At 36.5% G+C, this 13492-nt stretch overlaps 1 protein-coding gene across 2 annotated transcripts in view; it reads left to right on the forward strand.

Annotated features, from left to right (window-relative positions):
* atrnl1a (attractin-like 1a) overlaps nt 1–13492 on the forward strand; it is a 233763-nt gene that overhangs the window by 200641 nt on the left and 19630 nt on the right. The gene's annotated exons all lie outside the window — the stretch shown is intronic.

A 13492-nucleotide genomic window follows, 5' to 3' on the forward strand; every position in this document is an offset into this window, starting at 1 on the left:
CTGAAATATTGTACAGTAAGGGTTATGCACTCCGCCTCGTTCCCTTTCTTGAGATGATTAGACCTTGGTTCCTTGGGTTCAATTCAGCCAGTGTGTATTTGTTTATACACTTCAAGCATCGCTTCCCTCATCATGAGGGGCTATTTGGGCGATTCTCTTGGTAGTTTAGCAGCACTCCCCTTTTCCAAGAGGGGTCGGAGTTCTCCTCTCATATGAGACTGAGTTCGCTGTTTTTCCCCAGAGCGCTCCAGCATTATTTCCACGGATCGAGCTGATGACTCTCAAACATACTCTTTTGAGATGCACCATTCCATCTATGAGCTGCTCTATCAGAGTGCCACGAGAGCCCCTCCTTAGAACAGTATTTGAAAATCCATGCTATATAAGTGTGCACGTGAGGTCTTTGCACACTTTCTGAAATCCACACTCTGGTAAGTTCGCACGCTAGTATTCTGCGTTCTTTCTAATATCCTATATGGTGAGGGCTTCGCGCGGTTGCTTCGTGCCCTTTCTTGAGTTGGTAAAAGCCCCATTCATCTTGGGCGCCACTCCACCTATGTATCCTCGGATACCTATCTAAACAGGGTGTTGCTACTGGAGATCTGTTGAAACAGCTCCTTCAGCAAGCTTTTGCGAGAGCAAGCGGTAGCCCCTGTGTGACAGGTAAGACTTAGTATAAAATGCTACGTTCTTAGCCGTATCCCTTTAAAGGAATCTTTCCTGATTCCAAGCCTTCAGCTCTACCCCGGGCCAAGGCCCTAACAATTAAGTTGGGTATGTAGCTTAGGCCTTTGGCTGTAAGGGGTACTGTCACAGACAGCCGTCTAAACGTCCCAGGGGCAACTCCCATGGAAATGGTAGAGTTGGTACTTAGTGTTCGCCATGATTCTGGCCTGCACTCCCCTCAGCATGGCGGCATGGGTATACTGTTCCCCATAGCGACCCCTAGAGGATGCAGTTCGAAGTTCCCTTGAAAGGGAATGTCTCAGGTTACAAATGTAACCATGGTTCCCTGAGTAGGGAACGAAACACTGCGTCCTCTAGCTCCCTGCCATGCTTTGGACGAAAGCTTCAGACGAAGAAGTGAATGACGTGTTCTCCCGGTGCCTGTTTTTAGTCGCACCGGTAGTGACGTCAGAGGCTGTCGCCGGCCAACTCGTTGGTGTTTTTCAATGTATGCTTCAGACACGGGTCACGACGAGGTGTTCCCCATAGCGACCCCTAGAGGACGCAGTGTCTCGTTCCTTACTCAGTGAACCATGGTTACATTCATAACCTGAGACATTTGCCCAGAATGTCTTTCTCCCTCATATCACCGCAAACCTTTATGACTTTCTCTTTTACATGGAACACAAAAGAACAGTGTTTTTTTCCTCTCCATACAGTGTAAGTTAATGGGGTCCAGTCTTGTTTTGGACACCAGTGACGTTCATTCAATAGACAAAAATACTGTAGTTGAAGCATTCTGTTGTGTTCCACAGAAGAAAGTCATATGATATGAGTAGAATGAGAAGATGATGACAGAGCTTCTATTTTTGGGTGTACTATCCCTTTAAGACTGATTAGTTGATTGATTCAGGCAACCCAATGACTAGGTGATTTTGAAAATGTAGTATTGCATTTTTTAAGTGACCCCTTTTTGAGTGTCTAAACTCAGTCAGTTTCTCTTTCATCGTGAAACTATTTTTGGAAAATCTTTTCAGTTTGTGAACTGGCTCTGCATTGTTACTCAGTATACTAGAGCCAAAACTTGATTGCAGTTATTTTTAATGTTTGGCAAATCTGATTCAAAGTTTACTAACTCCATATTTCCTTTGAAACTAAATTAACAGTGTTCCTAGTAACGCTTCACTGGAGAAACAGGAAATCGAGGCTGATTTCGAGCTCAACAAAAACGAACAGCTCTATCTATTGCAAGGTAAATGCAGTGGATCTGGCTTTATTTCAGGATGGTCAATGTGTATGTGCATTTGTTTTGAAGGCAATATTGCAAATTTTATCATAGTATTTTTTATTATTATTTTATTATATATATATTTTATTATACATAATTATATATTTTATTATATATAATAATATATATTATTAACTAACTAACATGCTGAAAGGTCAGATTTTTTTTTATTTCAAAGGTGATAAGTTAAAAAATAATAATACTGAAAAGTAAACAGGAGTTTTTTTCTGCATATTGTTTGACAGTTTTGTCATCGACTTGTTTTTATGTTTTTACATTTGCTATGTTAACAGACCATTAAATTGCTTCAAGAAAAATGAACAAAATAAACAAACAAATAAATACTTGCAGGATTTGCCAGAGTTACTCAAGTTTATGGCATCGTATCTTAATTAAAAAGTTTTGCAAAATCTGGAAGTGATCAAAGTTGTTTCTTAAAGTTGGCAACATATTTCTGTAAATATTCAGTGCTTATTGCATCTTGACCAAGCAGTCAACAAACAGGATCCTCTAATTTATCTCATGGTTGTCGAAAGCTGTTTTTTTTGTAATTTATTAAAGTTTTTTTTTATTTTTTGAATAATATGCTGAATGTATCAGATTTTATGTGCAATGCTACACATCTGATTTGCAGGAAAACATAGTGAGATATCAAGGTAATAAAACATTCAAGGCTTAAGCCAAAGAAACCTATAGTGCTTATCGAGAAGAATGGTGATTCCAAACAGGTAGATGTCTCCACCTTGATAATAACAGGTTGCGGCCCATTTTGAAATGGTGACCCACCAGTTGAAAAGCACTAATCTCAACCAGTCAGTGCAGAAAAGCACAGCCACTAGGCAACTAGAAGCACAACAGCTAGCCTGACTGCAGCTCGCAGGCTGAAAATGAAAGACACCCGGCGAGAGTGTTTCTGACACGCTTCAGATAACCTGCCAGCCACCCCGCATTCCTCTGTTTTATTTAATCTCTTTTTCTCTCCCCTCTCTCTCACGTTCACTGTCTCTCCCCATCTTTCTCTCTTAGCATCTCTTTCTCACACTCTCTTCATCTCTCTCTTGACCAGCAGATGGCCTGTTTGCCTTTTTGTCTTCCTCTCAACTCCAATCATTTCATGCATTTTTGCTCTCTGTCAGGCCAACTCAGCACAAACAGGCACACACACACTCATGCTAATGTGTTTCCCATGGTACTGACAGGTGTATGAGTAAGTGTGCCTGGCGCCGTAAGGCAAACATGACGGGCTGGCGTGGATTCTGCTCAGTTTTATAACATTCCTGATGCGCAGACTGAAACATAACACAGACCTGAACTCAGGAGCTGTTAACTTTCTCACGCGCTGCCCAGACATCTTTTAAGTCTATAGTTCCAGACTTAACCTATGCCTGATAGATTTTAAAAATATAGTATTTGTATGTGTGCATCTGGTGAAGGCATGTTTCAACAATTAAAAGGAGAATTACCACACATGCTGCCTCGATTTACTGTATATATATATATAGTAATTATGTTGATGTCAGCCCCACCTCTGGGTTCTAATGATCTTTTAAATAATGTAATGCTTTTATAGTTATTTTAAGTTCATTTTAAAGTTACTAAAGTTCAGAGTAATACTTAAAAATATACACAGGTTATTTTGATTATCAAAGCTTTAATCAATATATGATTAATCATTCTATAATATAATTCTTGCATCGAAAGCCAAATATAATCATAATATAACACACATTAGTCCACAAACTTTATTTTAAAATAAAAAATTGTCTCTGACAACTAACATGAACATGAACGTGTTTATTAAGTAACATTAAGAGGTTAATAAAGGCTGTAAAATATGGTAATTGTTAGTTCATGCTAGTTAATGCATTAATGAGTTTTACAAATAGGAATAGGAAAGTATTACCATAACATTTGTTTGATTTTGCGGCCTTTTTTTTTTTTTTTTTTATGTACAATCTTACATTCAACATAAATGTAAAATCATATTTTATCAATATTGTAAGGTTGTTTTTCACATATCATTCCACAACCAGGCAGTAGATGCTGCAGTAGTGTTGAGACTGGGTCCCACTCATCTGGTTATATATGCTGTGGTGGTTTTATTCATGAGCTAATGAGCTGATGGAAATCTAAAGAAGCCTAAACCTCCTGAGTGTTTGCTAGTAAACAGTAATTCATCTAGATTTGACAAACATGTTCTCCTGTTACTGAAAATATGCGCAGTATGTAGATGAGGAGTGTGTAGGGATCTTTTCTAAAGGGCAGAGAGACTCTAACATTTAACCAGAAAACACTGAGTCTGATCTGGAAAGGGCATCAGTCCACTCTGTCTGAACTGATAAAGAAATATGAAGTGTGCTGGATGCTACATGCCTGTCAGGTACTTAGAGGATTCAGCCCACCAGTAAACGCAAACTGAATGTGAATGTTTACCGAAGCAACAGCCTTCTCTGTTTACCTCCAAGTATTTGTAATCTATTATTTGTACAATACAGTTCAAAAGTTTGGGGTCAGTACAATGCTTTAATTCTTTACTCATCAGTGATGCATTCAATTGATTAAAAGACATTTTAGAGACATTTAGAATGTTACAAAAGTTTTTTAATCTAAATAAATTCTGTTCTTTTGAACATTCTACTTATCCAATATCTAAAAATATTAAGCAGAACAACTGAAATCTTAAGCACCAAATCAGATATATGAACAGTTATTTTAATTATAATAATATTTAATCACTGTATTCAGTAATTATAGTTGTTTTTACTGTATTTTGATTAAACTTTATGAACCCAAACTTTTGAACGTTAGTGTGCGTTATTGGTTTAATATTAGGTTTTATAATATTTTCAATATGTTGCTAAAGCTCAGAGCTTTCATGTGGTTTTTAGTAAATTCTGAACTTATGAAATGAATATGAATTTCTGAATTTTAATCACATTGTAAATATGAAGTTTCAAATGGAATGCTCATTCATGAAACAAAGGCAGAACACAATAATTCATAAATCCATTATTGCTGGACTGCACTGAATTAAGCAATTTAAGTAAAAGTGTTTTTAAAACTGGGTGCTTAACAGCCCCTCATTTTTGGTTCAGCGCCCTAAATCTGGCACTAAGACGCTGTCATTAGTTTGGTATATCTTTGATGGGCTATTTTAAGTTGAGTGAGAATTTTACTATCAAACCTCCATCACCGTGGAAGAGATGCAGTGAACTTTGAGTTCTCACATAGTACAGGCAGAGTCTTCATGACTTCCTCAGAGGTTGAGAAAGAGACTGAGAGCTTCAGAGTAAACAGTCATAACTACAGTATGGTCTGAGGCCACCCTTTTAAATGCGGCTCTTTAAATGGCCTTTTTCTTACTGCTTGTCTAATTGTTTGTCATTTAGCAGGCAGTTACATGTCATTTAGCAGGAGTTAATTATCCAGAACAACGTACAGTACACTAATTACAGAGTCTCAATAGTACAGCAAGGGGTTAAGTGCCTTGCTCAAGGGCATAATGTTCACAGAACTGGATGTTGGGATCAATGTTATGATTTCAGTAACTCTACATCACATGAGCCTGTACATTTTTATTTTTTTCTAGAAGACACCTTTACAGTGAAGGGTCTCACACAAAAGTTCAGTCATTGTGTTTTTGATGATTACTTAGATTATATTGCTGCCAGTAGAAGCAGCTGCTGTAATAATTCAGCAGAATAGCTTATCAGTGTCATTTTTTAAGTTTGGCTTCTAAAATATTTTTACAGCATTGATTGTTTGCTTCGAAATTGACTTCCTGAAAACTATTAGTGCTGGGCAACGATAATTATTATTATTTTTTTTTTATTATTTTTTGTTATCGCGATTAATCACACTTTTTTTTGCGATTAATCGCATCGTTATGCACTAAATTCAATAATGAATTTAAAAGTAGTGTATTGCACACTTTTATTGTAAAAGTACTGCTGTATGTACAAAAGTGCAATAATATTTGGTTTGCAAACACTTTAAACAGATAAAGTGTTTTTTTTTTTCTTAGCAACATTCCCATTATATAGTAGCAGTTAAAATATTTCTTGTAAATCTCAACTTAAACATTAATGTAATCAAATTAAAATCTCCTTTTCATACAGCTCGTGTACTCTTCTTGTGATGGTGCGTCTTGAGGGAGGCTCATCCTAAGAACGTGCGCCTGTTTTTGATGGACGCTGCATCCAAGCCGCATAGTACATACAAAATAAAAGTAAAAAAATCCTGTCAGTTTAAAAAAAAACACTGTATTTCACATCGCTATATCCTTGCCACAAGGCCAGAAATGGTATATGAAATATAGACACAAGAAAATTGAGGATGTGTTTTAGATGACTATACACAGCTACAAATCTTTTATCCTTGTTGTCCTTGTTGTTTATCCTTGTTGTAGTCTACAGTACAACAAAGTAGAACATAGCAATAAATACAACTATAAACAGAACTAAACTGGACAAAACATAAATATTTAGCCAACTTAGCCATGTTAAAAGACAAATAATCAAGACAAGCAAATCAGCCGGACAGGCAAATCAGCTGAAGTCTGTCTAAGCTGGACACAACAAAGCAATCATTGCAAATAATTAGAATTTTGTGTCAGTACATCATAGATAGAACGAGGCAGTAGTTTACTGTCTGGGATTTGTCGTGTCACATCACATTTACATTTATGCATTTATCAGATGCTTTTACCCAAAGCGAATTGCAGTGCATTCAGGGTTTACATTTCTTTTTACCAGTATGTGTGTTCCCTGAGAATTGAACCCACAACCTTTTGCTCTGCTAAAGCAATCCAGAACTGATCAACATCCCATCACTCCTGTGACCCATGGTTTGCCTGTATGTGTATTAAGAGCCAGTGAGCAACAGACTTTCAAAATAATAATAATAATAATAATAATAAAACTGTGTTAATGCGCAATTAAATAATTGTCGTCATTAATTAATTTATGTGTTAATGCGATAATAATGCGTTAACTTGCACAGTCCTACTAAAAACACATTTTACATTAACACATCTATTTTCCAAGAATCAGTTTAACATTGCATTCTGATAAGAAATAAACTCCTGAAACAAGTTCATTGTGTTAGATTATAGCATCATTGGATTATTATTGTAACATTATCTCATATTTAATATTTCTTCAAAATATTGACTCAGCAATGCAGTTGGCCCCATCAAAACTGGTATCAATAATGTTAAAATATGAAAAAATACCAGATTCTGCTCTATGTTGTGCCAGAATGTTTTTTCAGCTCTGCTGATCATGCTTTGCATTCCATACAGTATATACATCCCAGTTCCCGAAGGGTAGACATCTGTGTTGGTTGACAGAAAATATGGCAAAGAGACATGGAACATATTTACATACTCTGAATAGTTTTGTATTTGATTCTACTTGATCAGCACTCCCTCTTCCCCTATTCACTTTCCTTTAATTCATCAAATGAATATTTATTCATTTGGCAGACATGAATTTCCAAAACAACTGAAGTTCAAGGTGTATATTTTGCATTATTATTCCTTGGACTTGAAACCATGACCTCGGTGTTGCTAGTACCATGTTCTTACAGTCGAGCTACTCCATTCTCCTCATCTTTCAGTGTTTCGTACCAATCATTTATGACAAAGCCTTTGCACTTTATCCCTCCATGATTCACAGACCTAATGGCCACTCAACTAACGTTCCCCCTGTTTTGCAGCCCATCTTTGAGAACGGAGCAGGGGCTTCACATTTAGGGATATGACATAAGACCAATGTGGGTGCATAATGTTTGGAGGCAGCAAATTCAGAATTCAGGACACCACCTACCTCAAAATCCCATAGAGCAGTCAGAGCCCCTTAGGGCTGCTCAAGCACTTTGGAGTGGGAAGACAAAGAGTGAAATGCAGAAAGTTTGCTTAAAACGCAAAGCTCTACCACATAAGGCACATAATGCCTCAGGTGAAAGATGTTAACACAAATGCAAGTTTTTAACAAGCCTTTTGTTTTCTAAATGTCAGATATTTCAATATCAAAACATAAAGTCAGAACGCTATTGATTCAAAGGGAGATTTTAATGGTAGTCTTTAGTGAGCATACCATTTAAAATTCCTTTGAGAGTATGTGTTGACTTTGTTTGGATATTTTTGACATATTTTTCATGCACCTGTATCAGTTGTTTTTGAGTGTAAATGTCAAATATTGAAATTACTTTCCATCGGTCATGAAATGTTCTATACTATAAATGTCACATATGAATATCCACACATATATTTTAGTAGTCATTTCTTTAAAGGAACAGCCACTATGGGATCTCAGTGAATCTCACCCGAGACCTGAAGTCCTCCTCTGAGGGCACCTAGTGCCCCCTTCCTGATTTATATGCTGTATTACTTAGCTTGATTAATTTGGATCACCTCACCACCCATTCTGAACAGTCAATCTCTCCTTTCACACCCTGGATCAATCTGTCATGAAGAGTCCATCACTTCACTGTTATTGCCCTTCTTCTTGAAGGTGTCATTTTAATAAAATAGCTATTAACAATGATTAAAATTAAATGTACAAATATCCTGCCCAGCTCTGTTGGATGAACAGGCTGCTTCAGTTAGTGGGGGATGGATAAATCTAAGCTAATGAAGGCTTTTAAAGAGATTAATGCTTCACCCAAGAGAAGCCAAGTCCTGCTTGGATGCACACTTTCTCTCTCCCGCTCACTCCATCTTTCTTCCCATTTCCTGGTGTCCGGGGCCACTGCAACAGGTGCAACTGGGAATATATTTCCACAGCCACCTCAAAATATATTTGGTGGACAAATTCACGTTGAAAATGTATTCTTGTTGTTGTATTAAATAATAAATATTGATAACAATATTGAGGTTTAATTTGTTAATATCGTTTAACTACATTAGTTAACAAACTAAAAATGAACAGCACTTCTGTAAAATTTATTAATATTGGTCAGTCTTAATTTCAACTTTTACTAACACATTTTTAAAATCAAAAGTTATATTTGTTCACATTACTTAATGTACTGTGAACTAACATGAACAAACAAGGTACAGTTATGTTTTTATGCTGATGATGCACTACAATAATACACGGTGTCATCTGCATAAAGATGATACCTCACATTAGTATTATCACAGATGTTATTTAAATAAAAATAAAATAAAATGGGTCCTAGAACTGACCCTTAAGGAACTCCTTTACAAACAGGCATGATAGATGAAGTACAACCCTCTAACTGCACAAACTGAGTTTGAGATGAAAAGTAGTTGGCAAACCATGTAATAGCATTTTCTTGTCTGAAAATCCAAGTGTACAACTTCTTTAAAAGGATCATCCTTGCCAAAAGCCTTAGCTGCTGAAGTATGGAAATATGGAGTATAATTAATTGTTATATTATTATTATAATATTATGTTTCCTAGAACTCATACAGTATGTTTGTATGCGGCCCAATACTTTAGATAACTGTCGAAGTCAACTCTTTGTAGTTTCAGCCATTTGCATAGAGGACATTACTGTATGTCATAATTATGAATGTAATAATGAATGAATACATTATGTCAAACTTTTTTTTCCTTTTTTTTCTTCATAAAAAGGAACATATTGCTGTGTGCAATGTTAATGGCCATTGTATTTCAACATGTGTTCCCAAGGAGCTGCTCTTTGGCAGGTTCATTTGGAAACTGATGTATGAAGGATTATTTGAGGATTAAATTGAACCTATTTCCTCATGTTGATGAATTCATCATCTCTGAAACCTAACACAAACATAGGTAGCACAACGTATAATTAGTCTGTACGCTTCAGCACTTAAACCTATTAGCCATATCTGTCAGAGGAAAAGGAGAAAAGGGACAAGGGAATTTGTGCTTAGTCAAACTATAAGAGTTTTTGAGAGGGAGAAATAGCAAAGAGGATGATGGTGATAAAGAGTTAAATAGAGAAGTAATAAAAAGAAAAGGAAAAAGAGAAGATACTCTGCTGTGCACTACTTCTCTGTCCATCCACACAGCAGTCATTGATTAGAGATCAAAGGTTAAAAGCTTTGGCTGGCAACTGCTGAAGTGAAGCATCTCTATCATTGAGTACCTCAGACCAGATGTAAGTAAACATTGTACTCCTCTTTGACCCCTGCGGTCACTGTACACCTCCCTATAGTCAGACGGTCTGAGGCCACAGCGGAGGCTGTGCAGTCACAGGCGTTCAATACAACAGCTCGCCTTAAGCTTTGACCTTCAGACCCATTACACCAATAGTTGTAAAGCTCTCACAGTAAATGTACTTCCTTTTATCTTCAATTCATTTACATGCAAGCACAGTCCAAAATCAACATTTTTCTCTTTGTACTGATGGTGAGTGATTAACTTAAGGTGAGTGAATACTTATATGCCCATGAAACAGAATTTTGCATTACTTTTATAAAAAAAAAAGAAAAAAAAAAATGTTCCCCCAGATCCCTATCTTTGTCACTTTCTTTACCCCTAATGAGTTTGCATCCCTGATATTTATCCCACATGGAGGCTTGGAAAAATTGAAGGGATTAAAGGGGGCGTTTACGTTTTTGACACTTAACTCTCTGTCTAAAGTACAAAAACACAAATTCAAATTCAGTGATGTCATGCGCAAGTGTATTACATGTTCACATAGTGTTTTGCCAACTATTGGATAAGGTTGTGACGGTGAGGAAATTTTCCCACCGGTTAATTGACGTGTGACAACACCGGTAATACCAGTATTACCATTTGGGGGGTTTAGTTCATTTGAGTTTTCCCTTTTTTCCTCTCTTTCCTTCACTTTTAAATGGCTTGAAAAAGCACTGTGTGCATTTTACTTTCACTTTCAAATTAGCGGCAATTTGGCATTGATTCAATTCAAGCAACAACAAAATACAACGTCAAACTCATAGAACTTTTATTAACAAAACAAATAAAAATGCACCATGCTATATGCCTAATATAAAATATAAAATTACTTAGGCTACACAAAGTTTAAACAGGTATATAAAACTGAAAATCAGCAAACACTGTGGAAGCAAATAAATAAGAAACATATAAAGTTTATTAGCAAAACATAAGAAAAGCTTGGGGGCACAGCATATACACGTTGATGCAAAGTAAAAAATAAATAAAATAGACAAAATCAGCAAACACTGTGGAACCAAATAAATAAGAAACAAATGTTTTAACAAAAATCTTCCAAAACAGGTGCTTTTGCATTTTGTTTCTAAACTAAATCTTCTGCCATTGTCTTGTCTTTTACCTCACTCTTTTTTTATGGGCATGGAAACACATGGGAAGCAAAACACACCAAACATGGAACAGAGTCTGACAACTACTGGACTGGCGTGCATAATACATCATTTTAATTTGTTTCCGCGCATCCTTGTGGATGGAAAAACTTGCTTTAAGATGCTGTAAGTGGCAAAAATGTATTGCACTTACAAAATTTAAGCTAATAGATGTGATCTCTTTACCAAAGCCAATATTTACTTACTATTGGCATTTACCAATTGCTAATTTTGTACCCTGTTTAGAAATATATAAAACACAGAAAGCTGCAATTGTCTAAATAGGAAAACATACAGAATTAATGTGATTTGGGAGACAGTGACAAATATCCCACATGTACTACTTATGTTTACACTAAACTCTTTATTTGCAAATATTATTTAAGGTGGTGTTAAGTAACATTTTCAACCCATAATGATAATAACAGACAATTTAAGGATTTTAAGAATTTTGTCCTATGTTCAGGTTCCTGTCATTGCTTCTATAATAAACAAACACCCAGCAGTGGGCCAGCTGTATGCATTAATTTTTAAAGCTCTGCCCATTTTGTTTATGTACTATAAACAGCCCTTAAAATGCAAATGAAGGAGAAATACACTTTCACCACCTGCTGGTGCTTCTCTGTGTAGTTTAAGGATTGGACTGCACTCATTTACACTCAATCAATCATAAGCCCTTATTTAACTATTGAATTTATGTCACCTAAACAGATGATGGGATCCTAACATGGTTTTGTTGCAGGCTTAAACAGAAATGAATTAGGCCCTTAGCCATGTCGCATAGTGAAAAAAAAGGCTAGTTTTAAATTGTCAAATAATCCAGAGTGACAACTGAAGGAGATTGGACTACAATATTTGTATGTGAGCATTAGCAACTACGCTAAAACATGGTATTTATTTTCTGTGACAGAAGTGAATTTTGTGAAAGAAAACAGATTGTTTTTGGTGGCAGGTGAGCTGTGTGTTGGGAAAATATAGAGGTGTCTATGTATTACCCACATACTGCTTAGAATCAGCAATTATTGTTCATTGACCATCACAAGGCCACCATCTAATAGAGGATCATCATTTTGGGGATGATGGGAAATAAGAGGGACTTCTCAATCTGTTGGACTTTTGGCATAACAAATCGATTAACCTTATGTCTCATGAATTTAGACAATGATGCCGAGATGCTCATTCTGAGTTCATTTCCATATAAGGTTTGTGAAGATGTCTTGTTATAAATATTCAGCAGTCATATTTAATAAATGAATAGTTCTAGCCATCAAGTCCAGGGCAACTGCCTCTCCACATGCATTCTAAACACTTTTTGGTTTGATATATTAGTTTTAAAACATTTGAGTAAGTGAAGAGAGCAAAATATTGCACTTTAGAGGTGCTACAGCAATTTCAGATCACGTTTTGGCCACCAAGTTTTGCATCAGACAATTACTGATGGCAGTTTCATTCAGGCATTCAGTGGCATTTTGTTGTTGTGAAGTACAGTTCACGGCCCGTTCTTTCAGGTATCTATATAGAAAGAGTGTGAAATGGTGAAAAGAGCAAGGCTGCCATTTACAGATACTCTTTCACTTGTTTAAACATTAAGCTGTTAAGGGGAACCTGCGGTGCATCTTTGACGTGACGTGACATACAGCCAAGTATGGCGACCCATACTCAGAATTTGTGCTCTGCATTTAACCCACAGCAGTGAACACACACACCGTGAACACACACCCGGAGCAGTGGGCAGCCATTTATGGTGCGGTGCCCGGGGAGCAGTTGGGGGTTCGGTGCCTTGCTCAAGGGCACCTCAGTCATGGTATTGCCGGCCCGAGACTCGATCCCACAACCTTAGGGTTAGGAGTGAAACTCTCTAACCACTAGGCCATGACTTTCCCATAACAAGGCACTTGAACGAGGTACTTTTGCCATTTTGTAGAAAATACTGGAAAGGCTAGACTGAAGCTTAAATGGTCTTAAATGCAGGCTTTTTAACGTGTGAATTTTCCTTAATGGAGGCAGGAAAAAAATTCAAACACAAGCTTATTGTGTCTCTTATTGTGTGTCTTATGGTCAGTCTCATATTTTGCAGTAGATGCTCTCATCAGTTTTATATATTATTATACACACTACTGTTCTCAACAAGGCTGCATTTATTTGATCAAAAATACAATAAAACAGTAATGCTATGAAATAATGTTACAAGTTAATTATTTAAAATGCAATTCATTCCTGTGATGACAAACCTGAATTTTCAG

The sequence above is a fragment of the Cyprinus carpio genome, chromosome B13 (genome assembly GCF_018340385.1).
Source record: "Cyprinus carpio isolate SPL01 chromosome B13, ASM1834038v1, whole genome shotgun sequence".
In the NCBI taxonomy this organism is placed as follows: Eukaryota; Metazoa; Chordata; class Actinopteri; order Cypriniformes; family Cyprinidae; genus Cyprinus; species Cyprinus carpio.